The sequence below is a fragment of the Lactuca sativa genome, chromosome 1 (assembly GCF_002870075.4).
Source record: "Lactuca sativa cultivar Salinas chromosome 1, Lsat_Salinas_v11, whole genome shotgun sequence".
Taxonomy (NCBI): Eukaryota; Viridiplantae; Streptophyta; class Magnoliopsida; order Asterales; family Asteraceae; genus Lactuca; species Lactuca sativa.
This window is the reverse complement of record NC_056623.2, coordinates 158,385,492-158,400,389: the sequence shown is the minus strand read 5'-3', so window position 1 is coordinate 158,400,389 and position 14,898 is coordinate 158,385,492.

Here is a 14,898-nt window from a genome sequence, read left to right as displayed (position 1 = left end):
AACAGCTAGAAATTCTCCACGGAAATAGAGCATGTCTAATGAGGATGGATTCGAACCCTTCTTTAAAAGTTATGGGTTTTAATAGGCGGGAAAAATAAGAAATTGGTATATCAAAGCGGGAAATTGGTAGAAACTTAAAAGTTAAAGCATTCGTGGCATAGGTTCGATTGATTTATTCATATCGAGTAATTTTTAGGGCTGAAATTTGTATAGGAAACCTACTGTAAGGGATAATAGGCCAGTAACAGCGCCGGTTTTGACTGCAACAGCTAGAAATTCTCCGAGGAAATAGAGCATGTCTAATGAGGATGGATTCGAACCCTTCTTTAAAAGTTATGGGTTTTGATAGGCGGGCAAAATAAGAAATTGGTATAGCAAAGCGGGAAATTGGTAGAAACTTAAAAGTTAAAGCATTCGTGGCATAGGTTCGATTGATTTATTCATATCGAGTAATTTTTAGGGCTGAAATTTGTATAGGAAACCTACTGTAAGGGATAATAGGCCAGTAACAGCGCCGGTTTTCACTGCAACAGCTAGAAATTCTCCACGGAAATAGAGCATGTCTAATGAGGATGGATTCGAACCCTTCTTTAAAAGTTATGAGTTTTGATAGGCGGGAAAAATAAGAAATTGGTATAGCAAAGCGGGAAATTGGTAGAAACTTAAAAGTTAAAGCATTCGTGGCATAGGTTCGATTGATTTATTCATATCGAGTAATTTTTAGGGCTGAAATTTGTATAGGAAACCTACTGTCAGGGATAATAGGCCAGTAACAGCGCCGGTTTTGACTGCAACAACTAGATATTCTCCACGGACATAGAGCATGTCTAATGAGGATGGATTCGAACCCTTCTTTAAAAGTTATGGGTTTTGATAGGTGGGCAAAATAAGAAATTGGTATAGCAAAGCGGGAAATTGGTAGAAACTTAAAAGTTAAACCATTCGTGGCATAGGTTCGATTGATTAATTCATATCGAGTAATTTTTAGGGCTGAAATTTGTATAGGAAACTTACTCTAAGGGATAATAGACAAGTAACAGCGCCGGTTTTTACTGCACCCAGCTAGAAATTCTCCGAGGAAATAGAGCATGTCTAATGAGGATGGATTCGAACCCTTCTTTAACAGTTATGGGTTTTGATAGGCGGGCAAAATAAGAAATTGGTATAGCAAAGTGGGAAATTGGTAGAAACTTAAAAGTTAAAGCATTCGTGGCATAGGTTCGATTGATTTATTCATATCGAGTAATTTTTAGGGCTGAAATTTGTATAGGAAACCTACTGTAAGGGATAATAGGCCAGTAACAGCGCCGGTTTTCACTGCAACAGCTAGAAATTCTCCACGGAAATAGAGCATGTCTAATGAGGATGGATTCGAACCCTTCTTTAAAAGTTATGGGTTTTGATAGGCGGGCAAAATAAGAAATTGGTATAGCAAAGCGGGAAATTGGTAGAAACTTAAAAGTTAAAGCATTCGTGGCATAGGTTCGATTGATTTATTCATATCGAGTAATTTTTAGGGCTGAAATTTGTATAGGAAACCTACTGTCAGGGATAATAGGCCAGTAACAGCGCCGGTTTTGACTGCAACAGCTAGAAATTCTCCACGGAAATAGAGCATGTCTAATGAGGATGGATTCGAACCCTTCTATAAAAGTTATGGGTTTTCATAGGCGGGCAAAATAAGAAATTGGTATAGCAAAGCGGGAAATTGGTAGAAACTTAAAAGTTAAAGCATTCGTGGCATAGGTTCGATTGATTTATTCGTATCGAGTAATTTTTAGGGCTGAAATTTGTATAGGAAACCTACTGTAAGGGATAATAGGCCAGTAACAGTGCCGGTTTTGACTGCAACAGCTAGAAATTCTCCGAGGAAATAGAGCATGTCTAATGAGGATGGATTCGAACCCTTCTTTAAAAGTTATGGGTTTTGATAGGCGGGCAAAATAAGAAATTGGTATAGCAAAGCGGGAAATTGGTAGAAACTTAAAAGTTAAAGCATTCGTGGCATAGGTTCGATTGATTTATTCATATCGAGTAATTTTTAGGGCTGAAATTTGTATAGGAAACCTACTGTAAGGGATAATAGGCCAGTAACAGCGCCGGTTTTCACTGCAACATCTAGAAATTCTCCACGGAAATAGAGCATGTCTAATGAGGATGGATTCGAACCTTTCTTTAAAAGTTATGGGTTTTGATAGGCGGGCAAAATAAGAAATTGGTATAGCAAAGCGGGAAATTGGTAGAAACTTAAAAGTTAAAGCATTCGTAGCATAGGTTCGATTGATTTATTCATATCGAGTAATTTTTAGGGCTGAAATTTGTATAGGAAACCTACTGTAAGGGATAATAGGCCAGTAACAGCGTCGGTTTTGACTGCAACAGCTAGAAATTCTCCACGGAAATAGAGCATGTCTAATGAGGATGGATTCGAACCCTTCTTTAAAAGTTATGGGTTTGATAGGCGGGCAAAATAAGAAATTGGTATAGCAAAGCGGGAAATTGGTAGAAACTTAAAAGTTAAAGCATTCATGGCATAGGTTCGACTGATTTATTCATATCGAGTAATTTTTAGGGCTGAAATTTGTATAGGAAACCTATTGTAAGGGATAATAGGCCAGTAACAGCGTCGGTTTTGACTGCAACAGCTAGAAATTCTCCACGGAAATAGAGCATGTCTAATGAGGATGGATTCGAACCCTTCTTTAAAAGTTATGGGTTTTAATAGGCGGGAAAAATAAGAAATTGGTATATCAAAGCGGGAAATTTGTAGAAACTTAAAAGTTAAAGCATTCGTGGCATAGGTTCGATTGATTTATTCATATCGAGTAATTTTTAGGGCTGAAATTTGTATAGGAAACCTACTGTAAGGGATAACAGGCCAGTAACAGCGCCGGTTTTGACTGCAACAGCTAGAAATTCTCCACGGAAATAGAGCATGTCTAATGAGGATGGATTCGAACCCTTCTATAAAATTTATGGGTTTTCATAGGCGGGCAAAATAAGAAATTGGTATAGCAAAGCGGGAAATTGGTAGAAACTTAAAAGTTAAAGCATTCGTGGCATAGGTTCGATTGATTTATTCGTATCGAGTAATTTTTAGGGCTGAAATTTGTATAGGAAACCTACTGTAAGGGATAATAGGCCAGTAACAGCGTCGGTTTTGACTGCAACAGCTAGAAATTCTCCACGGAAATAGAGCATGTCTAATGAGGATGGATTCGAACCCTTCTTTAAAAGTTATGGGTTTTGATAGGCAGGCAAAATAAGAAATTGGTATAGCAAAGCGGGAAATTGGTAGAAACTTAAAAGTTAAAGCATTCGTGGCATAGGTTCGACTGATTTATTCATATCGAGTAATTTTTAGGGCTGAAATTTGTATAGGAAACCTACTGTAAGGGATAATAGGCCAGTAACAGCGTCGGTTTTGACTGCAACAGCTAGAAATTCTCCACGGAAATAGAGCATGTCTAATGAGGATGGATTCGAACCCTTCTTTAAAAGTTATGGGTTTTAATAGGCGGGAAAAATAAGAAATTGGTATATCAAAGCGGGAAATTGGTAGAAACTTAAAAGTTAAAGCATTCGTGGCATAGGTTCGATTGATTTATTCATATCGAGTAATTTTTAGGGCTGAAATTTGTATAGGAAACCTACTGTAAGGGATAACAACAGGCCAGTAACAGCGCCGGTTTTGACTGCAACAGCTAGAAATTCTCCGAGGAAATAGAGCATGTCTAATGAGGATGGATTCGAACCCTTCTTTAAAAGTTATGGGTTTTGATAGGCGGGCAAAATAAGAAATTGGTATAGCAAAGCGGGAAATTGGTAGAAACTTAAAAGTTAAAGCATTCGTGGCATAGGTTCGATTGATTTATTCATATCGAGTAATTTTTAGGGCTGAAATTTGTATAGGAAACCTACTGTCAGGGATAATAGGCCAGTAACAGCGCCGGTTTTGACTGCAACAGCTAGAAATTCTCCACGGACATAGAGCATGTCTAATGAGGATGGATTCGAACCCTTCTTTAAAAGTTATGGGTTTTGATAGGCGGGAAAAATAAGAAATTGGTATAGCAAAGCGGGAAATTGGTAGAAACTTAAAAGTTAAACCATTCGTGGCATAGTTTCGATTGATTAATTCATATCGAGTAATTTTTAGGGCTGAAATTTGTATAGGAAACTTACTCTAAGGGATAATAGACAAGTAACAGCGCCGGTTTTGACTGCAACAGCTAGAAATTCTCCGAGGAAATAGAGCATGTCTAATGAGGATGGATTCGAACCCTTCTTTAACAGTTATGGGTTTTCATAGGCGGGCAAAATAAGAAATTGGTATAGCAAAGCGGGAAATTGGTAGAAACTTAAAAGTTAAAGCATTCGTGGCATAGGTTCGATTGATTTATTCGTATCGAGTAATTTTTAGGGCTGAAATTTGTATAGGAAACCTACTGTAAGGGATAATAGGCCAGTAACAGTGCCGGTTTTGACTGCAACAGCTAGAAATTCTCCGAGGAAATAGAGCATGTCTAATGAGGATGGATTCGTACCCTTCTTTAAAAGTTATGGGTTTTGATAGGCGGGCAAAATAAGAAATTGGTATAGCAAAGCGGGAAATTGGTAGAAACTTAAAAGTTAAAGCATTCGTGGCATAGGTTCGATTGATTTATTCATATCGAGTAATTTTTAGGGCTGAAATTTGTATAGGAAACCTACTGTAAGGGATAATAGGCCAGTAACAGCGCCGGTTTTGACTGCAACAGCTAGAAATTCTCCACGGAAATAGAGCATGTCTAATGAGGATGGATTCGAACCTTTCTTTAAAAGTTATGGGTTTTGATAGGCGGGCAAAATAAGAAATTGGTATAGCAAAGCGGGAAATTGGTAGAAACTTAAAAGTTAAAGCATTCGTAGCATAGGTTCGATTGATTTATTCATATCGAGTAATTTTTAGGGCTGAAATTTGTATAGGAAACCTACTGTAAGGGATAATAGGCCAGTAACAGCGTCGGTTTTGACTGCAACAGCTAGAAATTCTCCACGGAAATAGAGCATGTCTAATGAGGATGGATTCGAACCCTTCTTTAAAAGTTATGGGTTTTGATAGGCGGGCAAAATAAGAAATTGGTATAGCAAAGCGGGAAATTGGTAGAAACTTAAAAGTTAAAGCATTCGTGGCATAGGTTCGACTGATTTATTCATATCGAGTAATTTTTAGGGCTGAAATTTGTATAGGAAACCTACTGTAAGGGATAATAGGCCAGTAACAGCGTCGGTTTTGACTGCAACAGCTAGAAATTCTCCACGGAAATAGAGCATGTCTAATGAGGATGGATTCGAACCCTTCTTTAAAAGTTATGGGTTTTAATAGGCGGGAAAAATAAGAAATTGGTATATCAAAGCGGGAAATTGGTAGAAACTTAAAAGTTAAAGCATTCGTGGCATAGGTTCGATTGATTTATTCATATCGAGTAATTTTTAGGGCTGAAATTTGTATAGGAAACCTACTGTAAGGGATAACAGGCCAGTAACAGCGCCGGTTTTGACTGCAACAGCTAGAAATTCTCCGAGGAAATAGAGCATGTCTAATGAGGATGGATTCGAACCCTTCTTTAAAAGTTATGGGTTTTGATAGGCGGGCAAAATAAGAAATTGGTATAGCAAAGCGGGAAATTGGTAGAAACTTAAAAGTTAAAGCATTCGTGGCATAGGTTCGATTGATTTATTCATATCGAGTAATTTTTAGGGCTGAAATTTGTATAGGAAAACTACTGTAAGGGATAATAGGCCAGTAAGAGCGCCGGTTTTCACTGCAACAGCTAGAAATTCTCCACGGAAATAGAGCATGTCTAATGAGGATGGATTCGAACCCTTCTTTAAAAGTTATGAGTTTTGATAGGCGGGAAAAATAAGAAATTGGTATAGCAAAGCGGGAAATTGGTAGAAACTTAAAAGCTAAAGCATTCGTGGCATAGGTTCGATTGATTTATTCATATCGAGTAATTTTTAGGGCTGAAATTTGTATAGGAAACCTACTGTCAGGGATAATAGGCCAGTAACAGCGCCGGTTTTGACTGCAACAACTAGATATTCTCCACGGACATAGAGCATGTCTAATGAGGATGGATTCGAACCCTTCTTTAAAAGTTATGGGTTTTGATAGGTGGGCAAAATAAGAAATTGGTATAGCAAAGCGGGAAATTGGTAGAAACTTAAAAGTTAAACCATTCGTGGCATAGGTTCGATTGATTAATTCATATCGAGTAATTTTTAGGGCTGAAATTTGTATAGGAAACTTACTCTATGGGATAATAGACAAGTAACAGCGCCGGTTTTTACTGCACCCAGCTAGAAATTCTCCGAGGAAATAGAGCATGTCTAATGAGGATGGATTCGAACCCTTCTTTAACAGTTATGGGTTTTGATAGGCGGGCAAAATAAGAAATTGGTATAGCAAAGCGGGAAATTGGTAGAAACTTAAAAGTTAAAGCATTCGTGGCATAGGTTCGATTGATTTATTCATATCGAGTAATTTTTAGGGCTGAAATTTGTATAGGAAACCTACTGTAAGGGATAATAGGCCAGTAACAGCGCCGGTTTTCACTGCAACAGCTAGAAATTCTCCACGGAAATAGAGCATGTCTAATGAGGATGGATTCGAACCCTTCTTTAAAAGTTATGGGTTTTGATAGGCGGGAAAAATAAGAAATTGGTATAGCAAAGCGGGAAATTGGTAGAAACTTAAAAGTTAAAGCATTCGTGGCATAGGTTCGATTGATTTATTCATATCGAGTAATTTTTAGGGCTGAAATTTGTATAGGAAACCTACTGTCAGGGATAATAGGCCAGTAACAGCGCCGGTTTTGACTGCAACAGCTAGAAATTCTCCACGGAAATAGAGCATGTCTAATGAGGATGGATTCGAACCCTTCTATAAAAGTTATGGGTTTTCATAGGCGGGCAAAATAAGAAATTGGTATAGCAAAGCGGGAAATTGGTAGAAACTTAAAAGTTAAAGCATTCGTGGCATAGGTTCGATTGATTTATTCGTATCGAGTAATTTTTAGGGCTGAAATTTGTATAGGAAACCTACTGTAAGGGATAATAGGCCAGTAACAGTGCCGGTTTTGACTGCAACAGCTAGAAATTCTCCGAGGAAATAGAGCATGTCTAATGAGGATGGATTCGAACCCTTCTTTAAAAGTTATGGGTTTTGATAGGCGGGCAAAATAAGAAATTGGTATAGCAAAGCGGGAAATTGGTAGATACTTAAAAGTTAAAGCATTCGTGGCATAGGTTCGATTGATTTATTCATATCGAGTAATTTTTAGGGCTGAAATTTGTATAGGAAACCTACTGTAAGGGATAATAGGCCAGTAACAGCGCCGGTTTTCACTGCAACATCTAGAAATTCTCCACGGAAATAGAGCATGTCTAATGAGGATGGATTCGAACCTTTCTTTAAAAGTTATGGGTTTTGATAGGCGGGCAAAATAAGAAATTGGTATAGCAAAGCGGGAAATTGGTAGAAACTTAAAAGTTAAAGCATTCGTAGCATAGGTTCGATTGATTTATTCATATCGAGTAATTTTTAGGGCTGAAATTTGTATAGGAAACCTACTGTAAGGGATAATAGGCCAGTAACAGCGTCGGTTTTGACTGCAACAGCTAGAAATTCTCCACGGAAATAGAGCATGTCTAATGAGGATGGATTCGAACCCTTCTTTAAAAGTTATGGGTTTTAATAGGCGGGAAAAATAAGAAATTGGTATATCAAAGCGGGAAATTGGTAGAAACTTAAAAGTTAAAGCATTCGTGGCATAGGTTCGATTGATTTATTCATATCGAGTAATTTTTAGGGCTGAAATTTGTATAGGAAACCTACTGTAAGGGATAACAGGCCAGTAACAGCGCCGGTTTTGACTGCAACAGCTAGAAATTCTCCGAGGAAATAGAGCATGTCTAATGAGGATGGATTCGAACCCTTCTTTAAAAGTTATGGGTTTTGATAGGCGGGCAAAATAAGAAATTGGTATAGCAAAGCGGGAAATTGGTAGAAACTTAAAAGTTAAAGCATTCGTGGCATAGGTTCGATTGATTTATTCATATCGAGTAATTTTTAGGGCTGAAATTTGTATAGGAAAACTACTGTAAGGGATAATAGGCCAGTAAGAGCGCCGGTTTTCACTGCAACAGCTAGAAATTCTCCACGGAAATAGAGCATGTCTAATGAGGATGGATTCGAACCCTTCTTTAAAAGTTATGAGTTTTGATAGGCGGGAAAAATAAGAAATTGGTATAGCAAAGCGGGAAATTGGTAGAAACTTAAAAGCTAAAGCATTCGTGGCATAGGTTCGATTGATTTATTCATATCGAGTAATTTTTAGGGCTGAAATTTGTATAGGAAACCTACTGTCAGGGATAATAGGCCAGTAACAGCGCCGGTTTTGACTGCAACAACTAGATATTCTCCACGGACATAGAGCATGTCTAATGAGGATGGATTCGAACCCTTCTTTAAAAGTTATGGGTTTTGATAGGTGGGCAAAATAAGAAATTGGTATAGCAAAGCGGGAAATTGGTAGAAACTTAAAAGTTAAACCATTCGTGGCATAGGTTCGATTGATTAATTCATATCGAGTAATTTTTAGGGCTGAAATTTGTATAGGAAACTTACTCTATGGGATAATAGACAAGTAACAGCGCCGGTTTTTACTGCACCCAGCTAGAAATTCTCCGAGGAAATAGAGCATGTCTAATGAGGATGGATTCGAACCCTTCTTTAACAGTTATGGGTTTTGATAGGCGGGCAAAATAAGAAATTGGTATAGCAAAGCGGGAAATTGGTAGAAACTTAAAAGTTAAAGCATTCGTGGCATAGGTTCGATTGATTTATTCATATCGAGTAATTTTTAGGGCTGAAATTTGTATAGGAAACCTACTGTAAGGGATAATAGGCCAGTAACAGCGCCGGTTTTCACTGCAACAGCTAGAAATTCTCCACGGAAATAGAGCATGTCTAATGAGGATGGATTCGAACCCTTCTTTAAAAGTTATGGGTTTTGATAGGCGGGAAAAATAAGAAATTGGTATAGCAAAGCGGGAAATTGGTAGAAACTTAAAAGTTAAAGCATTCGTGGCATAGGTTCGATTGATTTATTCATATCGAGTAATTTTTAGGGCTGAAATTTGTATAGGAAACCTACTGTCAGGGATAATAGGCCAGTAACAGCGCCGGTTTTGACTGCAACAGCTAGAAATTCTCCACGGAAATAGAGCATGTCTAATGAGGATGGATTCGAACCCTTCTATAAAAGTTATGGGTTTTCATAGGCGGGCAAAATAAGAAATTGGTATAGCAAAGCGGGAAATTGGTAGAAACTTAAAAGTTAAAGCATTCGTGGCATAGGTTCGATTGATTTATTCGTATCGAGTAATTTTTAGGGCTGAAATTTGTATAGGAAACCTACTGTAAGGGATAATAGGCCAGTAACAGTGCCGGTTTTGACTGCAACAGCTAGAAATTCTCCGAGGAAATAGAGCATGTCTAATGAGGATGGATTCGAACCCTTCTTTAAAAGTTATGGGTTTTGATAGGCGGGCAAAATAAGAAATTGGTATAGCAAAGCGGGAAATTGGTAGATACTTAAAAGTTAAAGCATTCGTGGCATAGGTTCGATTGATTTATTCATATCGAGTAATTTTTAGGGCTGAAATTTGTATAGGAAACCTACTGTAAGGGATAATAGGCCAGTAACAGCGCCGGTTTTCACTGCAACATCTAGAAATTCTCCACGGAAATAGAGCATGTCTAATGAGGATGGATTCGAACCTTTCTTTAAAAGTTATGGGTTTTGATAGGCGGGCAAAATAAGAAATTGGTATAGCAAAGCGGGAAATTGGTAGAAACTTAAAAGTTAAAGCATTCGTAGCATAGGTTCGATTGATTTATTCATATCGAGTAATTTTTAGGGCTGAAATTTGTATAGGAAACCTACTGTAAGGGATAATAGGCCAGTAACAGCGTCGGTTTTGACTGCAACAGCTAGAAATTCTCCACGGAAATAGAGCATGTCTAATGAGGATGGATTCGAACCCTTCTTTAAAAGTTATGGGTTTTGATAGGCGGGCAAAATAAGAAATTGGTATAGCAAAGCGGGAAATTGGTAGAAACTTAAAAGTTAAAGCATTCGTGGCATAGGTTCGACTGATTTATTCATATCGAGTAATTTTTAGGGCTGAAATTTGTATAGGAAACCTACTGTAAGGGATAATAGGCCAGTAACAGCGTCGGTTTTGACTGCAACAGCTAGAAATTCTCCACGGAAATAGAGCATGTCTAATGAGGATGGATTCGAACCCTTCTTTAAAAGTTATGGGTTTTAATAGGCGGGAAAAATAAGAAATTGGTATATCAAAGCGGGAAATTGGTAGAAACTTAAAAGTTAAAGCATTCGTGGCATAGGTTCGATTGATTTATTCATATCGAGTAATTTTTAGGGCTGAAATTTGTATAGGAAACCTACTGTAAGGGATAACAGGCCAGTAACAGCGCCGGTTTTGACTGCAACAGCTAGAAATTCTCCGAGGAAATAGAGCATGTCTAATGAGGATGGATTCGAACCCTTCTTTAAAAGTTATGGGTTTTGATAGGCGGGCAAAATAAGAAATTGGTATAGCAAAGCGGGAAATTGGTAGAAACTTAAAAGTTAAAGCATTCGTGGCATAGGTTCGATTGATTTATTCATATCGAGTAATTTTTAGGGCTGAAATTTGTATAGGAAACCTACTGTATGGGATAATAGGCCAGTAACAGCGCCGGTTTTCACTGCAACAGCTAGAAATTCTCCACGGAAATAGAGCATGTCTAATGAGGATGGATTCGAACCTTTCTTTAAAAGTTATGGGTTTTGATAGGCGGGCAAAATAAGAAATTGGTATAGCAAAGCGGGAAATTGGTAGAAACTTAAAAGTTAAAGCATTCGTAGCATAGGTTCGATTGATTTATTCATATCGAGTAATTTTTAGGGCTGAAATTTGTATAGGAAACCTACTGTAAGGGATAATAGGCCAGTAACAGCGTCGGTTTTGACTGCAACAGCTAGAAATTCTCCACGGAAATAGAGCATGTCTAATGAGGATGGATTCGAACCCTTCTTTAAAAGTTATGGGTTTTGATAGGCGGGCAAAATAAGAAATTGGTATAGCAAAGCGGGAAATTGGTAGAAACTTAAAAGTTAAAGCATTCGTGGCATAGGTTCGACTGATTTATTCATATCGAGTAATTTTTAGGGCTGAAATTTGTATAGGAAACCTACTGTAAGGGATAATAGGCCAGTAACAGCGTCGGTTTTGACTGCAACAGCTAGAAATTCTCCACGGAAATAGAGCATGTCTAATGAGGATGGATTCGAACCCTTCTTTAAAAGTTATGGGTTTTAATAGGCGGGAAAAATAAGAAATTGGTATATCAAAGCGGGAAATTGGTAGAAACTTAAAAGTTAAAGCATTCGTGGCATAGGTTCGATTGATTTATTCATATCGAGTAATTTTTAGGGCTGAAATTTGTATAGGAAACCTACTGTAAGGGATAATAGGCCAGTAACAGCGCCGGTTTTGACTGCAACAGCTAGAAATTCTCCGAGGAAATAGAGCATGTCTAATGAGGATGGATTCGAACCCTTCTTTAAAAGTTATGGGTTTTGATAGGCGGCCAAAATAAGAAATTGGTATAGCAAAGCGGGAAATTGGTAGAAACTTAAAAGTTAAAGCATTCGTGGCATAGGTTCGATTGATTTATTCATATCGAGTAATTTTTAGGGCTGAAATTTGTATAGGAAACCTACTGTAAGGGATAATAGGCCAGTAACAGCGCCGGTTTTCACTGCAACAGCAAGAAATTCTCCACGGAAATAGAGCATGTCTAATGAGGATGGATTCGAACCTTTCTTTAAAAGTTATGGGTTTTGATAGGCGGGCAAAATAAGAAATTGGTATAGCAAAGCGGGAAATTGGTAGAAACTTAAAAGTTAAAGCATTCGTAGCATAGGTTCGATTGATTTATTCATATCGAGTAATTTTTAGGGCTGAAATTTGTATAGGAAACCTACTGTAAGGGATAATAGGCCAGTAACAGCGTCGGTTTTGACTGCAACAGCTAGAAATTCTCCACGGAAATAGAGCATGTCTAATGAGGATGGATTCGAACCCTTCTTTAAAAGTTATTTGTTTTGATAGGCGGGCAAAATAATAAATTGGTATAGCAAAGCGGGAAATTGGTAGAAACTTAAAAGTTAAAGCATTCGTGGCATAGGTTCGACTGATTTATTCATATCGAGTAATTTTTAGGGCTGAAATTTGTATAGGAAACCTACTGTAAGGGATAATAGGCCAGTAACAGCGTCGGTTTTGACTGCAACAGCTAGAAATTCTCCACGGAAATAGAGCATGTCTAATGAGGATGGATTCGAACCCTTCTTTAAAAGTTATGGGTTTTAATAGGGGGGAAAAATAAGAAATTGGTATATCAAAGCGGGAAATTGGTAGAAACTTAAAAGTTAAAGCATTCGTGGCATAGGTTCGATTGATTTATTCATATGGAGTAATTTTTAGGGCTGAAATTTGTATAGGAAACCTACTGTAAGGGATAATAGGCCAGTAACAGCACCGGTTTTGACTGCAACAGCTAGAAATTCTCCGAGGAAATAGAGCATGTCTAATGAGGATGGATTCGAACCCTTCTTTAAAAGTTATGGGTTTTGATAGGCGGGCAAAATAAGAAATTGGTATAGCAAAGCGGGAAATTGGTAGAAACTTAAAAGTTAAAGCATTCGTGGCATAGGTTCGATTGATTTATTGATATCGAGTAATTTTTAGGGCTGAAATTTGTATAGGAAACCTACTGTAAGGGATAATAGGCCAGTAACAGCGCCAGTTTTCACTGCAACAGCTAGAAATTCTCCACGGAAATAGAGCATGTCTAATGAGGATGGATTCGAACCTTTCTTTAAAAGTTATGGGTTTTGATAGGCGGGCAAAATAAGAAATTGGTATAGCAAAGCGGGAAATTGGTAGAAACTTAAAAGTTAAAGCATTCGTAGCATAGGTTCGATTGATTTATTCATATCGAGTAATTTTTAGGGCTGAAATTTGTATAGGAAACCTACTGTAAGGGATAATAGGCCAGTAACAGCGTCGGTTTTGACTGCAACAGCTAGAAATTCTCCACGGAAATAGAGCATGTCTAATGAGGATGGATTCGAACCCTTCTTTAAAAGTTATGGGTTTTGATAGGCGGGCAAAATAAGAAATTGGTATAGCAAAGCGGGAAATTGGTAGAAACTTAAAAGTTAAAGCATTCGTAGCATAGGTTCGATTGATTTATTCATATCGAGTAATTTTTAGGGCTGAAATTTTTATAGGAAACCTACTGTAAGGGATAATAGGCCAGTAACAGCGTCGGTTTTGACTGCAACAGCTAGAAATTCTCCACGGAAATAGAGCATGTCTAATGAGGATGGATTCGAACCCTTCTTTAAAAGTTATGGGTTTTGATAGGCGGGCAAAATAAGAAATTGGTATAGCAAAGCGGGAAATTGGTAGAAACTTAAAAGTTAAAGCATTCGTGGCATAGGTTCGACTGATTTATTCATATCGAGTAATTTTTAGGGCTGAAATTTGTATAGGAAACCTACTGTAAGGGATAATAGGCCAGTAACAGCGTCGGTTTTGACTGCAACAGCTAGAAATTCTCCACGGAAATAGAGCATGTCTAATGAGGATGGATTCGAACCCTTCTTTAAAAGTTATGGGTTTTAATAGGCGGGAAAAATAAGAAATTGGTATATCAAAGCGGGAAATTGGTAGAAACTTAAAAGTTAAAGCATTCGTGGCATAGGTTCGATTGATTTATTCATATCGAGTAATTTTTAGGGCTGAAATTTGTATAGGAAACCTACTGTAAGGGATAACAGGCCAGTAACAGCGCCGGTTTTGACTACAACAGCTAGAAATTCTCCGAGGAAATAGAGCATGTCTAATGAGGATGGATTCGAACCCTTCTTTAAAAGTTATGGGTTTTGATAGGCGGGCAAAATAAGAAATTGGTATAGCAAAGCGGGAAATTGGTAGAAACTTAAAAGTTAAAGCATTCGTGGCATAGGTTCGATTGATTTATTCATATCGAGTAATTTTTAGGGCTGAAATTTGTATAGGAAACCTACTGTATGGGATAATAGGCCAGTAACAGCGCCGGTTTTCACTGCAACAGCTAGAAATTCTCCACGGAAATAGAGCATGTCTAATGAGGATGGATTCGAACCTTTCTTTAAAAGTTATGGGTTTTGATAGGCGGGCAAAATAAGAAATTGGTATAGCAAAGCGGGAAATTGGTAGAAACTTAAAAGTTAAAGCATTCGTAGCATAGGTTCGATTGATTTATTCATATGGAGTAATTTTTAGGGCTGAAATATGTATAGGAAACCTACTGTAAGGGATAATAGGCCAGTAACAGCGCCGGTTTTGACTGCAACAGCTAGAAATTCTCCACGGAAATAGAGCATGTCTAATGAGGATGGATTCGAACCCTTCTTTAAAAGTTATGGGTTTTGATAGGCGGGCAAAATAAGAAATTGGTAGAGCAAAGCGGGAAATTGGTAGAAACTTAAAAGTTAAAGCATTCGTGGCATAGATTCGACTGATTTATTCATATCGAGTAATTTTTAGGGCTGAAATTTGTATAGGAAACCTACTGTAAGGGACAATAGGCCAGTAACAGCGCCGGTTTTGACTGCAACAGCTAGAATTCCTCCACGGAAATAGAGCATGTCTAATGAGGATGGATTCGAACCCTTCTTTAAAAGTTATGGGTTTTGATAGGCGGGCAAAATAAGAAATTGGTAT